The following is a 19,875-nucleotide window of genomic DNA, read 5'->3' as shown; positions in this document are numbered from 1 at the left end:
TGGAGGGCATTCTCCCACCCTTTCCAGTGGACTACCGACAGAAGCCCTGAAGCAAATACCTGAAGGAAATTCCTATCACCTGTGTGCTCTGATAGGCACTTGGAGCTGGGATGTGGTACTAATCAGTAAAACACACCCCACCCCGTGCCCTTTAGAAGCTCACAGTTGATGGCAGTGAGAAATTTGTAAACAAAATAATCTTTCAGGAGAGATTGCAAAAATAGAAACAAATGTAGTGGAGGAACTCTTAGAATGTGGTCCTTTTGAAAGGACTCACCCCCGGCCCCCAGAGAATCTGACTTAATTGGCCTGGGTTGAGTATATTGTTGGAGAGTGTCAAAACACTCCCCAGGTGATTCTGACATTAGCCGGGGCTGGGAACCACCCCAGACCTACTGAATCTGGGACTCCAGGAGAGGTCCAGCCACCAGTGGTTTAACAAGCCCCTAGGGTCAAGTTTGAAAACCAGGCGTCTGGGCTGCTAAGTGGCGGCATGGGAATGGAAGGTTCTGGAAGGTGAGTAGTGAGGGTGGGGCGCAGACCTGGGAAGGGAGAGGCTCCTCAACAGGCATCCCCCCCAACCTTGTCTCAGCCTAGGGCAACGGGCAGGCTCTCCCATCAGAGCCTGGCCTGAGCCCTCAGAGGCAGGACCTCCTTGAGGGATGTGGAGGTGTGACCAGTCCTGAGACCACAGAGCCTCCCTTCAAGCCTCAGTCTCCGGCCCTGCGGGCATTGGTTATTTCCATGGCTTCCAGTGTTGTGGATCTTTATCCTTTGCCCACAGGCCCGCCCCACAACTGAGGGCTGGCTTTTTTTTTTTTTTATTTTTTTTTGAGACAGTTTCCCTCATTGCCCAGGCTGGAGTGCAATGGGGCGATCTCGGCTCACTGCAACCTCTGCCTCCCAGGTTCAAGCGATTCTCTCGCCTCAGCCTCCCAAGTAGCTGGGATTATAGGGATCCACCACCACATCCGGCTACTTGTTTTTTCTTTTTCTTTTTCTTTTTTTTTTTTGGTATTTTTAGTAGAGACGGGGTTTCATGTTGGCCAGGCTGGTCTCGAACTCCTGACCTTAGGTGATCCACCCGCCTTGGCCTCCCAAAGTGCTGCGATTACAGGCGTGAGCCAGCACGCCCGGCCGAGGGCTGGCTTTTAAAACATCGAAAACCCAGACAGGAACGGTGTCCATCTCCAACCCCAGGCGGAAACTGTGCCCGCACCCACAGGAAAAGCAGTCCTTTGCCCAGAGCAACCAAACCCTGAACCCCACTCCCGATTCCTCTGCCCCCCAACTCTTCCATCCCAGCGGATGGGAAACAGCGAGTCCAGCCGCCTCCCCACCTCGGGACCCCCCTCCCGGGCCAACTGCGCAGGGCACGACCCCGTTGTGGTGCCCCGCGCGCTCGACCCCCAGGGGTTGAGGTGAGGAGGGATCCCAGGCGTCCCGGGAAGCGCGGCGGCTTCTGTGGGTTGCGGGCGGACCCCTCTCCCCGTGGGGAGGGGCTGCGGGCGCGCGGAGTCGCCGCGGGTCGGAGGCTCCTCCCCGGGGTGGCCGCGCAGGAAGCGGGGCGGGTGGGGGCGGTGCGGGGCGTGCGCGGGGCCGGGGCGGCGGGGGAGGCGCGGGCCTGGGCGTCCAGCCCCGGCGCACAGCCGCGGCCGGGGCGCGCGGCGCGGGGCGGAAAAGCCTGTTTACACAGACTGCACACCGCCTGGGGAATAATGCAGTAAAGGAAGTGAGCCGGCTCGGCCTGACTGCTCCAACTTCCTGCTCTCACACACACCAGAGGGGAAAAAAAAAGAGGAGCGAGAGAAAGAAAAAAAGGGGGAAAAATCAGGATCTCATTACAAGAGCCACAGACCGTCTGCAGACGCCTGTCAGCATGGAAAGTAGGGGGCTTTCGCCCGGGTCCTCCTAGAAATTCCCCCCGAAGAAGACTTCCCCACATCTGGGTAGGTAACAGGGCTTCTGCCTGTTGCTCGGACACTTAGAAAGTTTCTTTGGGGGTGTTTTCCTTTTTTCTTTCTTTTCTTGGGCGCGGTGGGGGTGGGGCGGGGGGCGCCGCGGGGTGGGCTGCGGGCTGGGGTGGGGGTGGCGGTGGCGGTGCGTCCGCGCTGGAGGGCCGGCCGCGGGGAGGGGGCGCCGCGGATGCTCCTGCGCCCGCGTCGCTGCCACCGCCGTCGCCCGGGCTCGCGCCGGGCCCGGGGCTGCGGGGACCCTGCGCCCGCGGCTCCCCTCCCTGGGGCTGCTCTGCGAGCCCAGAGGAAGGGGCGCCGGGCGTGCAACCCTGGGAGCTCGCCCAGGGCCCCGCTGCAGGCAGCGCGGGGAGCGGGGGACGGCGAGACTTCGGGTCCCTGGGAAGAACCGTGGCCGCCGCAGGCTGAGTGCCTGGAGGCTGGACCACCGCCGACCTTCCAGCTGGGACCGCAGTCAGGCTGCCCTCGAGTGGGCAAAGGGCACCGGTGCTCGGATCCAGGGAGGAAGACAGGGATGGAGAGGGCGGCGGAGGGCATGGGTCACGAAGGTGTGGGGCTGGGGGCTGCGTCCACTCTCGCTTGGCAGGTGACCCCCGCCCAGGTCACCGCCCCAGGCGCACGCCCGGTCGGACATTTAAAAGCCGGTGGTTTTTATTGGGCATGGTTTTGGAGAAGGACCGGGCAAGAAATTATCTTGGGGCCCCTTCCACTCCCCATCCCTGTTTACCTTCGAACTCAACGTTGGCCTGTGACGCTACTGTAACTTTTGGGGAGGCGGGATTAAGATTTTGGAGTAGTTAAAAAGCAAAAATAAAAGGTCTCAGTTTTGTTATATTTTCTGAACCGAATCATCCTAGGGACAAGCTGCAGTTAGGCGGCGGGTGGAGGTGGAAGCAAGAAATGTTATTTCAGAAACTGCAAAAGGGGCTTTTTAGAAAGAAAAAAAAAAACGAGTGTCGGGAGAGTTTCTGGCTTGTCTGGAAACGGCAAGACTAATTGCCATGCGCTTCCGCTTTGAAACTGGCAGCAGACAGCATCTTGAAAATGACTCACTAGAGGAGCTCACAAAGAAACTGTGGTTTGCTCCTTCTCAGGTTTATGTATTTGTGCCTTTTACAGTTTCCTTTGTAGTGTTCGAGGGGTCCCCCACCCCTTCCCCGCCAGCCCCCTCCTACCCTCCCTCCTTTGAAAGCCCCTGGCCGGTCTTTAACTCCCCCCACCCCAGTCCTCCAGCCTGAGGGTGGCGGGGAAGGGGGAGGCTGAGTTGTTTTTGGAGTTGGCTGGGGAGAGGGTTAAAGGGATTCTGCTGCTGCAGGGGGAAAAAGTTCCTTGAATTTTCCACTGGCTGCTGCAGGAAGAGAGAGCCCCCTTAGTCATTGCTAAGTAATGTCTGCACACACACCAACTAATCTCATTAGGAGTTTCCGCTGCTCGGCACAGGAGGGGTTTTGTGCAGCCACTGTCAGCCTGGGAGCCCGGCGCTGGGGAAGGAGACAAGTTATGGCTTTATTTTCTTAGGGGTGCAGCCGCCCAGCGAGCCTTTTCAGGACATGTCTTGAAAACTTTGAAGTCACTTTGGCCATTTTGGATTTCAGATTTGCAGGTTTTTCTTTCCCGCGTGTGTATGTGGGTTGAGGGGCTGGGGGAGATAAGCAGCTCACACACACCCATCTTCTCCATCTGTGCTTGTCTTTGGGGGTGGGGGGGTGTGGAGCATGTTCCAGGCATCTATTCTTGAGCTGAAATCGATTTGTGAGCCTTACAAAATACCCTCTGATCTCTTTTTCTTTCTCTCTCGCCATGGCACTCATTTATTTGGTAAAGGTCAGTTAGGAGTTTCAATTTATGAGGATGATAAAATTACAAATTGTGTTATGAGGGCACATGGGTCAGGCAGTTAAGGAGACTGTCCATAAGTGTTCTTAGAGTTTCCAGTAATGATCCTGCCTTGAGTTTGAAAAGTGATGGCCTTTCTATGCCAAATATAGCAAAGGCCTTCTGCCCTCTAAAAGTGTTTTTTTTTTTTTTAATTTAAATTTTGCCTAGAAATGTGTGGAGTTACTAAAAAGGGTCAAAAGGAACCTGATTGGAACGATGGGGCCCCTTTATTGACAAAGACGTGTTGCTTTTAAGGTGTTGGCAGTTCTTTTACGGTGGCAAAGTGTCTCCTAAAAACAGCCCGAACAGCCCGACCGGGGTATGAGTCAGTGGACATGAGTACAGGATGTCCCTAATGCTATGCCTGTCACAGAGTAGGTGCTCAATAAATTGTAGCATTGAAAGCTATGAGTAGGCTAACAAAACTTATAATAGGTAAGAAAAAAGACTTTCAAGATCTCATACATTTTGCATGAGTGTTCCTTAAGAAGGGAGGTTGTAAACTCTCTCCAGAGTACATTTCCTTTAAATAAAAAAGGAAGTATTTAGAATTCCTCCTTCTAAGTAATTATTTGGGACACATAGGTTCATTTATGTTAGTGGTTCACAACTAGGAGTAATTTTACCTCCCAGGAGACATTTGGCAATGTCTGGAGACGTTTTTGGTTGTTACAACTAAGGGGGTGCACTGGCTTCTAGAGGGTAGACGCCAGGGTTGCTGCTAACCACTCAACAATGCACAAGAAAGAATTTTTTGGCCCAAAATGTCTATAGTGGATTGAGAAAAATCTTATTTACTTTAATGATGATGATGATGAAAGCTCTTTAACACACATTCAGTCAACAAATAGGACATTTAAAAGTTATCATCTGTAATTTTGGCCACATACATAACATAGCATTCATGAATTTTCTCTTTCTCTTTTTGGTCAGTAACATGCAATAATAGAGTGACATACAGATGGTGACATTGTGATGGTGTACCCTTTAAGTCCTGAATTAGGCCATCTCTGAAACTCTGCAAGTATAGCATCTTCATGCACTTGGTACCAGTGCTGTTGAGACCAGAATGGCCATAGTCCAGATAGGGGAGAGCAGTGATTTGCCAACTCCGTTTGAGTTTTGAAGTTACCTAAACATTTATTGAAGACCTCCTCTTTTTCTTATATAAAAAATTAAATAAGTCAAAAGTGCTATATACAGTACATGTAACGCTGAGGTCATATATTAAAATTTATATTTGTAGTAACTTTTTAGAACTTGAATCTTTTCCTGAAATTGGCCTTAAAGGACTTCCAGGCAGTGTATGTAAATTAAAATATTCCCTTCTTAGCTGTCAGATATTAGATTTTGTGTGTTCTGTGGTACCCAATTATATTCATATATCTATCTGATTCAGAAGACCAATATGGTGCTGTGAAATGTTGCAAAACATGACCTGATGACAACCCAAAACACTTCATAGAAAACTATCCAAGAATGTGACTTCCTGGAGTAGAGTCTTTTTTCACTGAGGGTGAGTTGCTGCTTACTAATCGTTAGTTTTGTTCCCTTCCAATTCTAAGGAATGACTCAGTCGTCTCCGTGTTTCCCAGACCTGGACTTCCTCATGAAACTTTATTTTTTTAATTGTTTATGTTGCCAGGGCTGGCCTTGCACTCCTGGGCTCAAGTGATCCTCCCACCTCAGCCTCCGCAATAGCTGGGATTAACAGGTGTGAACCTCTGCACCAGCTGTCTCATTAAAGTTTAAAAGAAATGGGCTGTCTGTCCATTCTGGCTTTGTTCTGGCTGTAGAGCCCAGATGACTGTCTTCTGACCCTTTCCTAAGGTTCTGTACATAAATACACAGATGAGGGGAAGGGGACTCTATTTTTGTCAGATTTTCTTGTGTGTTTCAGGCGAAAGTTTTTTATGTCCTAGTTATCTTTAATTCTTCTTTGCCTGTATAAATTGACTTATAACACACTTTGAGACCATGCTAGCAGAATAGTGTCTTCTAAAGGTTGGTTGATTTTTTCTACTGTAAAAAATATTAATGTGAATTGCCTTACAAAGATACAGAAAACTGCTATAAAAAAAAGACATCTCCCATAATTCCACTGTTTACATTTTGGTGTGTAATTGTCCAGTTTTAAAAAAAATGCGTATGTGTGTCTATGTACATCCACACATGCACATACCATTTTTAATTGAAAGCACACTGTACTTACTGTTTTATAACTTTTTTCACTTATCATGTAACACATTTGAATAATTAGTACTGAGACCGAAATTATCACATAGAGCTTCTATTTATTGATCTAATAAATGTGTTGGCTCAACCATGGATTGACATAATTTCTTCATAGACTTGTTCAGTGTTTTTTGTCGTCTGTGGTTCAAGTAATGTTCTAAGAATGCTGCCCTCTCGAAAGACTGAGTTCCTATGTGCTGTGAAATTTTGGATTTTGATGAGTTTCTCTGTGATTTAAGGATGAGTCATGATTTGCAGTAGAATATCAAGATGTAGTAACAGGAAGTACAGGGCACTACACATCAAAATAGAATGTTAAATGATGAAAGAAGAGAAACCAGGTTAAACTGAAAATACACCTTGAAATTATCCAACTACGAAGGGAGAGGAAGGTGTGTTTTGTATACTTTAACAACTCCTATTACTGTTTCATTTTCTATCAGTGGAGTTTCCACACTTTGAAGTTGGTGTTTTAAATTGATTTTTAGCTCAAGATTGCTGTTGTTCATAGCCACTTTGAATTGAGGTCATTCAGCCTTTTGGTTGAAACCATGGCAGTGAGACCATGAAAACTCTAGTTTTGCCACTTATAGAGCAGCCCCAGTAAATAAAATTAGCTGTGTGTGTGTGTGTGTGTGTGTGTGTGTGTGTGTGTAGCCTTCTGTGAAATTCTAAATGTCTTCAAAAATGGTAGATTACTCAGTCTTTTAAATAACTATTCTGTGCAGAAATTCTACTCCCCATGGTTCCTGCCTGAAACCAAAATAAAAATGGCCTTTCATCCATTACTGGAGATTTACATATATGTCAGCAGTTTTAAAATAAACTTTGAACTAGTCATTTCAATAAATTGTGATTTGGTTTGAATTCCCACTAGGAATAAAGTCATTGACTATTTATTGCTATGTATTGATTTACATTTCCTGGAAAGTAATTACTACATTTTTCTAAGAATTAAATAAGATTACTTTATAACATGGCTGAGAAATTTACTTGTATATTTTTAAAGAAATTTAGATGATGTTATGTTAGTGTATTCCAATTTGAATTAGACTGAAATGAATTTACTTGCACACTCTAAAATAAGGATCTAAAGCACATAGTATCATAAATGTGCTTAAAGTTTCTATAGCTAAAACAATTTCTGAATATCCATGTGTAATATGGGAGTGATGGGATACGTATAAAACACTTATCTGGATACCTTCTCATTTTTTTAAATGGATATAAATGTACATATTTATGGGGTACATAGTGATTTTTTTACATATGTATCATGTATAGTAATTAGATCAAGGTAGTTAGATCCATCATCACAAATGTTTATGATTTATTTGTGTTGGGAACATTCATTATCTTCCTTCTAGCTGATTGAAACTACATAATATTATAGGCATCCTGCAGTGCTATAGAACACGAGGACTTATTCCTTCTATTGGAGACCTTCTCTTAAGACTGATGAAGCTAGGGCTCCTGTATTCTAAGCAATAAAGAAAACGAGGCTCTTGGTATCTTCCCCTCTCTCTTTTTTTTTTAAGTTGAGGTATGATTTACATATATTAAAATGCACAGATCTTAAGTGTTATTGTATACATACATGTAACCCTGCCCAAAGAGACAATATTTCCATATCCCCAAGTGTTTTTTGGCTTATGTATTTAGAGACAGAGCCTGGTTCTGTCACCCAGGCTGGAGTGCACTGGCACTGTCATAGCTCAGTGCAGCCTCAAACTCCTGGGCTCAGGTGATCCTCCTGCCTCAGTCTTCTAAGCATATAGGACTGCAGGTGTGCACCACCACACCTGGCTAATTTTTTTTTTTTTTGAGACAGTGTCTGGCTCTGTTGCCCAGGCTGGAGGGCAGTGGTGCGAGCTTGGTGCACTGCAACCTCCGCCTCCTGGGTGTAAGCAATTCTCATGCCTCAGCCTCCCAAGTAGCTGGTATCACAGGCATGTGCCACCATGCCTGGCTAATTTTTGTATTTTTAATAGAGATGGGCTTTCGCCATATTGGCCAGACTGGTCTCAAACTCCTGGCCTCAAGTGATCTGCCTGCCTCCACCTCCAAAGGGCTGGGATTACAGGAGTGAGCCACCATGCCTGGCCTCTGGCTAATATTTTTGTTTTTTGTAGAAATGGGGTCTCATTATCCCTGGCCATTTACAAAATTCCGTTATGGCAGTTTCATGATTCTACCATATAGATTCTTAAACTTCAGAATACCTTGATAAAATATTGTGTTATTTTATTTAATCTGCTTAGTTAAAAATAAATCAGAATGTGTAGATTTTCTCATCATACAGTAAGAGGAAAAAGAAAAATCCTTTCTATATTACCTGATATCCACAAAATATTTAACCAAAAGTAATATGTGTGCTTTAGGAAAAATGTATTACCTTAAGACTAATTGGGATGAGAGGATATTAGTTAATCTTCCCAGACCTCAGTTTCTCTAGCCTGATGGTAAAGTAGTTGAAGTGGAGGCTGGGTGCAGTGGCTCACATGTGTCATCCCAGCATTTTGGGAGGCTGAAGCAGGCAGATCAGCTGAGCCCAGGAGTTTGAGACCAGCCTGGGTCACATAGTGAGACCCCATCTCTGCTAAAAATTAGCTGGATGTGGTGGCACATGCCAGTAGTCCCAGCTACCCGGGAGGTCTGGGCTGCAGTGAACCATGATTGCACCACTACACTCCAGCCTGGGTAACAGAGTGAAACCCTGTCTCAAAAAAAAAAAAAAAAAAAAAAAAAAAAAAAAAAAAAAAGGATTGAAGTGGAGAAGCTGAGATACTCCCTTTCAAGTCAGAAGCCCTATTTGTGTACTACTATATTTGGAGGAAAGGACTTCTAAGAGTTGTGAAAGTGTGATATGAATTTTTGCTGTCATCTCCAAACATCTGACTTACAGACCTATGCAGTAATTTAAACAAACAGCTATTTTGTGGTGGAAAAGGGGGCTCCCCATAAGTTTCCCCTTGAATTCCATTTTGGCCCCTTATTGAATAAGGAACACTCCAGTGGAAGGCCAGTATTAGCTGCCATGCTTCCTATCCTCCTAGTCTTTTGAGGTTTGTGACAGGCAGCACTGATTTCTAATGACCTACAGCCACCTCATTCTTGGGGACATCTGTGACTCTGAGTTGGGTGCTCTGTAGTGCCAGATAAGAGTTTGGTCACCTGGTTAAATTCCTCCTCCTTCTTTGTGATAGTCTTTGAAAGTGCTGTCTGCCCCCACTGCTGTATCTTGACGGTTCTCACATTCCCCTGTACCCCCTCTGATCCCTTCTCTCCCCAGGAGCTAGAACAATCCTTTCAAAACACAGATCTGACCAGGTCATTCTTCTACTGAAAAATCTTCTAGTGGCTTTGGCTTAGGATAAAGACCAAAACCCCTAACTCAAGCTTCAAGATGTGATTTGGGCCAGCCAAACTAGCTTTTCCTCAATTCCTCAAATGCTTAAGGTGTCCTCTGCCCTCTGTCCACTGGGTCTTTGTCAATGCTGACAGAATTTTCCCCCGACCCCTCTATTTTTCAGACTCCATGCCTAACCAATTTGTAGTGCCTTTTAGTATACTCAGCTCCACCATCTTTTCTTGGGGAAGCCTTTCCTGTCACCTAGAGTAGATCTCCCTCAGTCATCTGCTCCTGGCCTTCAGAGCCCTTACCACAAGCTTTTTTTTTTTTTGGAGAGATGGAGTCTTGGCCTGTTGCCCAGGCTGGAGTGCAGTGGCACCACCATCTTGGGTCACTGCAACCTCCACATGTGGGTTCAAGAGATTCTACTGCCTCAGCATCCCAAGTAGCTGGAATTACAGGCTTGTGCCACCACACCTTGCTAATTTTTGTGTTTTTATTAGAGACAGGGTTTCGCCATGTTGGCCGGGCTGGTCTCAAACTCCTGGTTCCAAGTGATCCGCCTGCCTCGGCCTCCCAAAGTGCTGGGATTACAAGTGTGAGCCACCATGCCTGGCCGCCACAGGCTTTATTTACAGGTTGCCTCATTACCTGAATTCTCTGCCTCCAAATTCTTGTTACCCAAACACAGGAACATGAGATGGAGTCTTGCTCTGTCGCCCAGGCTGGAGTGCAGTGATCTCGGCTCTCTGCAGCCTCTGCCTCCTGGGTTCAAGTGATTCTTCTGCCTCAGCCTCCCAAGTAGCTGGGACTACAGGCACGTGCCACCACGCCTGGCTAATTTTTGTATTTTTAGTAGAGACGGGGTTTCACCATGCTGACCAGGCTGGTCTCGAACTCCTGACCTCGTGATCCACCCGCCTCGGCCTCCCAAAGTGCTAGGATTACAGGCATGAGCCACCATGCCTGGCCAGGAACTAGACAGTTTTAGAGACATCTTCTGAAGATAGGGCTGGTGCCCCTCATTATTCATTAATGCTATTTCTCCAAAACCCAGGAACCAAATAGATGCGATAGCATGGCATCCCTTATGATCTGAAGTTACTGTCCGAAACTGCGGCCCTGTTCGATTTGGATATTGGGGGATGCCTGCGCGTGTCTATGTCATGTGCTGCCTGTCTGCGGTGCCATCAGTCTGTGAGCTCCCTCTGGGCCTGCATCAATTTTTCTCATCCTTTGTATTATCTCGGCACATTTCCTCAGTTCCTCAAGTGCAGGTATTGTATAATACCTGGCACTCAATGAATTAAAAATAATCTGAAGCGGGGGTGGGGTGGGGGAGCTTGTCAATATAGCCTCACCTTGTTTTGCCCTTGGACTTCATAAAGCCCTTTGTTGCTATGCATATGTCTATCTCTTTCCTAGACAATGAGTTACTTGGATTAATAACATGCAGATCTCTTGGTTAAACCATAAAGACAGGCTGGGCACGGTGGCTCACATCTGTAATCCCAGCACTTTGGAGGCCGGGGCGGGCAGATCACTTGAGGTTAGAAGTTCGATACCAGCCTGGCCAACATGGTGAAACCCCATCTCTACTAAAAATACAAAAATTAGCCGAGTGTGGTGGCGCACGCCTGTAATCCTAGCTACTTGGGAGGCTGAGGCCGGAGAATTGCTTGAACCCGGGAGGTGAAGCTTTCAGTGAGCCGAGATTGTGCCATTACACTCCAGCCTGGGCAACAGAGCGAGACTATGTCTCAAAAAGAAAACCCATAAAGACAGACAAAAAGCTCCTCTATGCCACTTCCCATACTTTTTGTTGAGACTTGCAAGAAAAGTAGATACATAGAAATGAGGTTAGTTTGCTAGTATCCTGGAGGACAAGATTTGGCCCTATTGTTGGTATCAGTGTTACTATACTGAGTGGTGGGTTAACAGTAAAGTTATTCATGGGATAGGATATGTTGAAAGAATCTCAATGGCTATAGAATTAATCATTGTAGAGCAACGATCATTAGTCCTTTATTAAAGATTTCAGTTGATCAGGTTTTTGTAGTTCCCTTGGATAACCAGTTTTTAACCTATAAGATCCACAGTTCAGGGTCCTTCTTGTAGTAAAACCTGTGTATGTAGTTTCCATCTGTACCTTTTTGAAATTAATGATGTTTCTGATTGAGTTTGGAGATAACAAAAGATTCTGCTTACGTGATTATGAAGACTTGAATGACTAAACACCTAAACTGTTTTTTGGTGGAGGAGGACTAGGTCTCCTAATAAATTTCAGCTGGGTTTTGCCAAGGAGCAATTTGTTGATAGTCAAACCTTGATTAAGCGGAATGTGTGATTAAGATTTTTCTCCTTGCACTTAATTGTCAGAATAGAGAGATTACATCAACAACAGCAGCAGCAGCAACATCAAAATAAGCCCGAAATTTCTTCTAGGGTAACTGCAGGAATTCTCTGTGGGAATCAACAGTAGGAGTTCGCCTCTGCCTGCACCTGTAGGTTGTCATCATCCTCAGAATTAATGCTCCTGAGGCCCAGGAAGATCATACGATTCTATTAAGCAAGAAAAGGAGGTGTAAATGTTAGAATGATTCCCTAACACTAAAAGTTAAGAATATTTCTCTGGTTAACGCTCATTGAACTGGAAATGTCACTTCCCCTCTTCATCCCCTTATTGGAGTATGGAAGGCTCACCTTTAGAGGCTCAGATGCAAATTCTTGTTGGAGTTGATTCACAGATGAAAGGGCTATGCCCTGGAAGGTGAGGAGTGTGTATGCACCTTTATAGATGTAGGCTGCAAGAGGGAGGTCTGTGTCTGAGAGAATGGGACAATAGGTGACTTTAGTTGGTGTTGCTCCTCTTTGTAGAGTCACTGCCCATGTAGGATTAAAGCCCTGGTTCTGTGCAGAGGGTGGCAGCATAAGTGAATGTTTACTAACTGTCTCCACCCTTGAAGAATCGTCGTTTCACAGTGAGAAGTCAAGAGAGAACCTGGATTTATTACAGAATTTGCAGGAAAGAAGAAAGTATAGATTCCTGATCATCTCAGCACATCCCATTATGAACATACAGAGAGGGGACCAAACCATTTAGTATTATCTTTGGGACTGTATGTGAGGTACAGTACCTCAGTTTCCTTGTATGATCTTGAAACCCTCTGGCAACTAGAATTCGTGAGCATTGGGCGGGAATTTATTTCTGCTAACATTCCTGTAGATTTTTTCAAGCCCCAGCTACTGATCATTTAGACCAGAGGGCATTGGATGGTTTCTTTTCTTTTTTTCTTTTAGAGACAGCATCTTGCCCTGTCACCCAGGCCAGAGTGCAGTGGCGCAATCATAGCTCACTGCAGCCTCGAGCTCCTGGGCTCAAGTGATCTTCCCATCTCAGCCTCCCCTCTGTAATCCACTGGGATTATAGGCTTGAGCCACTACACCCAGCTCTTCTTTTCTTTTTTGAAAAATCAGTTTAGAACAAATGCCTTGAAATGCTCCAAGTGACACCCGAGTGAGGGTTAGAACTGATTAAACTCCAGGCAGAGAGATGTTGTCATATCTTTGCTGCATGCATAGCCCAGTGCAAAAATGCCCATAGATGGACTGACTTCATCTTAGATAGTTGAGGCAAAAACAGAAGAGCCAGTCAGCCACTTGGCGTTTCTGTCCTCACTTAATTCACCCCTTTAGTTGCTGTACCATTAATTCTCAATGCTGGATTGATGACAAATGAAGTAATCTGAAGAGTGTTAAAATTTTCTTAAAGTGTATTACTTTAATGACAAAACTATATGCTGCTTGAAGACATCTTGAATCAGATGACTCAAGTGTACTGTGAATTCTCAAAGGATTGGGGGTCACGGCTCTCAAGCTCGTTGCCCTGCTTTGATTTCAATCAGAGCTGAACCACAAGAACAGCATCTTCGTTCAGCCTCTGCCACATCCTTTGTGTGTTTTTTTAAAACCTAAATATTAAAGCCTAGTAGTTTGTCTTTCAGAAAGGAGAAACTTTAGGACCTTGATGTAGAAGAGCAGACATGCACCAGATGGTTCAAATATTTTACCTAATGAAAGGGGCAATTTTCTTTTTCTTTCTTTCTCTTCTTTCTCTTTCCCTTTTTTTTTATTTTTTTTGAGACGGAGTGTCACTCTGTTGCCCAGTCTGGAGTGCAGTGGCGTGATCTCGGCTCACCACAACCTCTGCCTCCCAGGTTAAAGCAATTCTCCTGCCTCAGCCTCCCAAGCAGCTGGGACTATAGGTGTGCGCTACCATGCCTGGCTAGTTTTTGTATTTTTAGTAGAGATGTTGGCCAGGCTGGTCTCGAACACCTCACCTCGTGATCTGTCTGCCTTGGCCTCCCAAAGTGCAGGGATGACAGGTGTGAGCCATGATTTTCTTTCAGAAGGGAAAAAAAGATCCTCTAAAGCAGGATCTGGCTGTTATTTAGTACAGTTAATATATTCACGCTGAACAATTATTGGAAGAGCAGGTAGAGTAATAAGTTGTATATGACATTTCAAAAAGGGACTGCCCAAGTCAGTGGATGGCAGAGGCCCACATGGGAATTAAGGGCAGTGAGGATGCTTTGGGGTGCAGATTGATGTTTGATGCTAATGCCACCAACAGCCAGTCTCTTCCGTCAGATGCTTTTGGTGGTCTTTGCATAACACCGTTCCCTGGACAGGAATGAATGAATGGTTGGTCTGCCCCTTGATGACAGTTGTAATGTTATTTTGCTTATTTATTCAGTGCATCTTGACGGTTAATTTAAAAACCTGTTCTAAATATGAGGCATTATGAGAAGACTGTTAAGTTTTGAAATCACTCACTGTCTTATTTTTGCAAGTTTTGGAAATAACAGTACCCACCAGGAACACCAAGCTGTTTTAAAATGTGTTCCACTTACAGTTGTTTGTCTACAAGTCGGGTTTGGTTTAAAAAGACATTGAATGAGAGGTGAGAGGGCTTGTGCTTGCACTTTTAACACCACTGTATTTTTACTTCCTGTTAAAAATAACTTTATTAGAGGTGCTGTATACTTAGAATCCCTCTGCATTTGGCACCATAACCATCATATGCAGCTAGACTTGATGTCCATTGTACAAAAATGTGAGCGAGACATAGGCATGTGGGGAGGGTAAAGCTATTCAAGGGCTAGTGACTACCTTCGTGACTTCAGATGCAGCTAAAATCCCACACACATGTCCACCACATGAGCAGGTGATGATATGGTGAAGACTGCAGAGTCACTGTTTTTTATAGTTCTCTTTCAAAGCGAATGTATTACCATGCCAGATTTATGTATAAATGTTTATGCCTGGAATTTGCATTTCCTAAACCATGAAAGAGTTTTGTTGAGAAGGGCACGAAGGAAAAACAGTGAAACTAACCGGTTCCTTGCTTCAGGGAACCGCCTCTGTAAGGCAGCTCTTTGTGCTTCTCAAAAACCTCTAAAGATGTTGATGGCGATCCCTCGGTCATAAATACCAGTAACTCATAACCATTTTTGCAAGAATACTGTATAGAATGGGACCCAAAGACTGGGTAATGTCAGTATTATCCAACTAAACCTTGACATGTTTTGGCAAATGTTAAACTTCAGAAAAAGAAAGAAAAGATGTATAATGCAATTAACCCTTTGTATGATACATTATCAGCAATTCAAATATGTTGTGCTGTAAAGTGTTAACACTGATCATATCCTCTAAACAGTGTCTAGCTCAGCCAACTGTTACCCTTTGCCATATCTGTGTACCATTTAAAAGGGGGATTAAAAATGGTTTCAGTGGATTTACTCTAGGAAGGGAGAAAGGTAACTTTTCCAGGTAGGCTGATTGTAGAGGGCAGTTTTTTGTTTTTTGTTTTTTGGTTTTTTTTTTGAGACAGAGTCTCGCTCTGTTGCCAGGTTGGAGTGCAGTGGTGTGATCTTGGCTCACTGTAACCTCCGCCTCCCAGCTGCAAGCGATTCTCCTGCCTCAGCCTCCTGAGTAGTTGGGATTTTAGGTGCCCGCCACCACTCCCACCTAAGTTTTGTATTTTCAGTAGAGACGGGGTTTGGCCATGTTGGCTAGGCTGGTCTGGAACTCCTGACCTCAGGTGATCCACCCACCTCGGCCTCCCAAATTGCTGGGATTACAGGCGTTAGCCACCGCACCCAGCCAGAGGGCAGTTTTTTTTAGTGACTTAACCATCCATAAATGATTAAGTTTACTTTGTTGTTTTAAGTTCTGTAGAGAAGATAAGAAAGTTCCCAGTTTTCCTGAGAAGAGCATGCAATGGTGTCTCTCCTTCTCCAGGCCACTGCCAGGGCTTTCTGTGAAGGAGCTGGAAGGGAGAGGGTCAAGGGTTCTTGTTGCTTCATCCAGTTCCCAAGAAAATTATAGCCTGATGTGTCATGCATTGTGAGAAGCAGGCACTGGTGAGGAGAGACAAGTTTTGGTGGAGGCAGTAAATGAAGTGCAACCAGATTTAAATGACCTCCAAGGAGCCTATGAGATGCACTGTGGCCTTGCTAGGACAGGGGAGCAGAAGTCATGCTCACACCGCAGAGTTTTGCAGGGACTGGAGAAAGGGGCTGCGAGGGGAGGAAAAGGCTCTATAACTCTCTCCAGGATAGAACCAGTGAGGTAGAATGGCTGTGCAGATGTTGGGGGTGGCCCGGGCCAGGTGCAGCTGGGCCAGGGGAAGGGGAAGGTGCACAGATGGTTGGGCACCTCTCTGCCAGGAAATGCTCATTGCTGCATCAGGACTGGGGTGCCCAGCACAGCTGTGCAGACTTCCCGGTCCCCAGGATCCCTTGGGGATCCTTCTGAGAGGAAGGGGTGATGTCACAGCCCGCACCTGACCCCACCTGGGACCCCTTCCTCCCCAGGGGTGCACCATCCTTCCTGACCCTGCCATGGTGCAGCGTGTGTGCACACGTGCAAAACAGAGACAGGGCAGACGTGATGTTAAAGGCCATTTGTAAGCACAACAGATTGCAGGTTGCCATCCATGCAAAAAGAGTGGTATCCAGAGTTTGAGTGAGGAGCTAACACATGAGATTTTCTTTTATTAAACATATTTTATCTTGCTTTTTTTTTTTTTTTTTGTAATGTTTCCACTGGGTGGTGCTGCAGGAATTCCTACCTTTTGCCTTGGATCTACCCTTCCCAGAAAGACGCCTCTAAAGCATAATAGGAGGAAGTCCTGATTTAGAAAGATTTTACAGTTTCAACACAATAGAAGAGTTTGGAGGATGCTCTGGCAGGAAATGTTTCAGTTTCTGGATGTGGAAAAACTGCCATCATTTTATATCCATGCAAAAAGGTTCTCATTGCACTGGGTAAATACTTTAGACTTTCATCAGCTTCTTTAGCACAGAAAAGCTTTCAAGTTTATCAGAAAGATTAGGGTTTCATTCTAGTGGAAGTGGTCTGTAAGATTTCCTTTATTTTGATTTTTGTAAAACCATCTTAAAGTAAGTAAATAAACATTTTCTTACATTGACAACCATAGATTTAAGAAAATACTTCTGTCAAGGCTGTCTTTAAAGCTGAAGACATTGTTCCATCCTTATTTTAAAGATCATTTATATGATGTATTGATGAAAAGGATTACATATTTTTACTTTCAAATACTTTTAAGAAGTCTTTTAGTTTGATAGTATGTAAAGGGTAAGACTGACTTTGCCCCTTCCACAGAGGAGAAGGTTGAAATACAGAAGTTAACATCCCTGCTGTAGCTCACACGACTCTTTTTCTCCTTTTTTTTTTTTTCCTACCTTTGACCAAGGCACAGAAGATCAGGCAACTTTTTAAGGTTTTGGCTGCAATGAGAATTTGTTTATCTTGACCTCCAACTTTTTTCTCTTGTACGCAGGATTGAATTGTATTGATATTAATAGTACAAAAATTTGGGGAAAAGATTTTCCATTCAAGCAAGCAAAGGCCTCTGAAACATAAGAATCAAAAGTAGTATGAGGATCGGCGGGGCCAGATGCCCACTGGGGATTTGAGAGCTCATTAATTTAAAGCTCAAACTGAAAGACAGTTTGTAAGATCTTAGTAAGTTTGACTGACTGTGGAACAGCCTGTGCTTTTCGGGGCATGTTGTGGTCCTCCATGAAATCCTAAACACTGCTTTCTTAGAACCTGAAACGGCTTCCCTAGAGGTGTTTCTTTTTAAAGGAAAGTTTTGGAGGCACTGCTGGGTGCTAGGGACCTTGCCAGATCCTGTCATGCACGGTTTCCCTGGGATTCCAGCCTGTCCCTATTCACACTTGAAGTGCTTCTCATGATTCGTTTCGTGATGTGAGGTGCATGTGTGTTTGGGGCCCCTCTCGGGCCAGGCTAGCTCACTTCTGTTTCCTCCGACTTTCATCCTGTTCCACCGCCCTGCGCGCGCGCGCGCACACACACACACACACACACACACACACACACACCCCCGAATGGGAGGTCCAGGAGGCACCGACTTCCAGAACACGCAGCTTCTCAACGTCCCGCTTGTATCGAGAGCCACCCTCGCTTATTTAGTGTTGGGTGAACCTTGAACCTATTTAAACCACGATACAGATCTTTGAAAGGAGGGCACTGGTTAACAAAATGGTGGATGGGGTGGGTTCAAAGATTCTTTCTCGAAACAACCCAACTGGAGCAGCTGGAGATGCAGATGAGGCAACACCAGAAATGAACAAGGAAATGTCCTGATTGGATTCCTAGTGGGAATGTATTTCCCACGAATTACAATGAGACAGTTCCTTAGCAGCAGTGAAGTGTGCATATGAGAAATGAAGCCCCTACTGGGGGCGTATGCGCGTTGATTAAGAACCTGGACTTTGGAGCCAGATGCCCCTGGATATGAGGCTCTGTTGGCCCATTTTACCCATGTGGCCGTGAGCGTCTTCTTTCACCTTTCAAAGTCACAGTTCCTCATGGGCATAGCCAACTGAGAGTATTAAATTTAGACAGCATGTATAAAGCGCTCAGCACAGTGCCTGGTACATAGTAAGTGGTCATCAAATTTAACTGCACTAAAAAGAAAAGCTCCTATTTAATAAAGTAATGGGTTTCTTTAGGTACGGGCGCTATTCTTCAGAATTCCATGGGATCTCAGCATTGCTGCTGGTGGAGGATATATTAATAGCTAATGTTTTCTTAGAACAGTGCTCTTAATTTGAAATTTATAAGTTATTTTTAGAGTTGTATAAATCCTGGTGAAATTATGTGTCTTTTATATAGCTGTATATTTTTCCTAGAGAATTTTAGATTCTCAAAAAGGTCCATGGACCAAATATGTGAAGAGGAAACTGCCCTGGGGATGTGATTGTGTGTGTGTGTGTGTATATGTGTATGTGTATCAGTTTTATGTACGTAAATATATTTTAGGTTGAATATATGCGATTGCTAGTATTTGACTAGTTTTGATCTATAAAAACAATAATTTCTTACAGTTCAACTTAATAGTTGTGATATTATGAAACAATTTGAAATATATCATGATGTGATATTTATAATGAAATATGATTATAGCTAATTTTTGTATGTTATTTATCAAAGCCTAGCCAAGTTAAAATTCATCAGGCAGCCTTGGACCACTAGTAACCGTATTTACCTAAAATAACTTGTGCTTTTCCATTGACCTTAATCACAGGAAATACAAAATAAAAACTTTTCTGTGTCCAGTATTATGAAACAGTCTTTAATTTTCATTGTGGATTTATTAATAGCTTTATTACATCTAATGAATCACTTTTCTGATCCAAATGACTACTGTTTAGGAGAATCTGCTTAGTATTTTTTCCCTGTTGAATTCACAGTGTTAATTACTTTGGGGAGGAACAAAAATTCTGAGTTTTCTTGGGTGATAAGAACCTCAGTGTTGTTTCAGAAGGCAGAGTTGGGCTGCAGTGCTGAAGGTTAAAACAGAGCTAAAACACAAGACAAAATGAAACCAGAGCTGCAGTGACAAAGTGGGACAGATGTAGGAGGCCAGGTTTCCTGTGGCCCATTTTCCAGTTTCCTGCCTGCAACCTGCAGAAGAAGAGGAAGCTGAATGTTACCAAGTATGAGAACTGCGGGACGTGCTTCAGGCCAGAATTAAGAGAATGCAAACAACACAGGCAACAAAAACAATTGCAAAGAAAGTGAATGTTCAGGTTTTAGTCCAAAAATGTCTGGAGAGGAGCAGCCCATCTGTTTAAAGAAAAAGCATTGTCAGCAGAGCTCGTCCTTCTGTGTGAGATTCTAAGGGGGCCTAGGGACTGCCTCAGGTTGTAGGAACCTCTGTTTTTTATAGCCCCACTCATCTTTCAAGACATGGTCTGCTGTTTTAATACAGAGGGTTACCTGAAAAGATTTTCCCTGCAGTTTCCAGGACTTCTAAATCTGTTTCCTGGGGATGTTGATATAGGGGGGAGGTGGATGTGGTTAACCTAGCAGCTCTAATGA

General features: G+C 44.7%; 1 protein-coding gene across 1 annotated transcript in view; it reads left to right on the top strand.

Moving 5' to 3' along the window:
* The first annotated feature begins 1,618 nt into the window (after positions 1-1,618).
* ELK3 (ETS transcription factor ELK3) overlaps positions 1,619-19,875 on the top strand; it is a 76,113-nt gene continuing 57,856 nt past the window's right edge. Inside the window, exon 1 of the mRNA XM_030819795.1 lies at positions 1,619-1,949. The gene's annotated coding sequence lies outside the window, so the exon portion shown is untranslated. The remainder of the gene's footprint in view (positions 1,950-19,875) is intronic.

Source organism: Nomascus leucogenys, chromosome 10, assembly GCF_006542625.1.
Source record: "Nomascus leucogenys isolate Asia chromosome 10, Asia_NLE_v1, whole genome shotgun sequence".
NCBI lineage: Eukaryota > Metazoa > Chordata > Mammalia > Primates > Hylobatidae > Nomascus > Nomascus leucogenys.
This window is presented reverse-complemented; position numbering and strand designations above follow the sequence as displayed.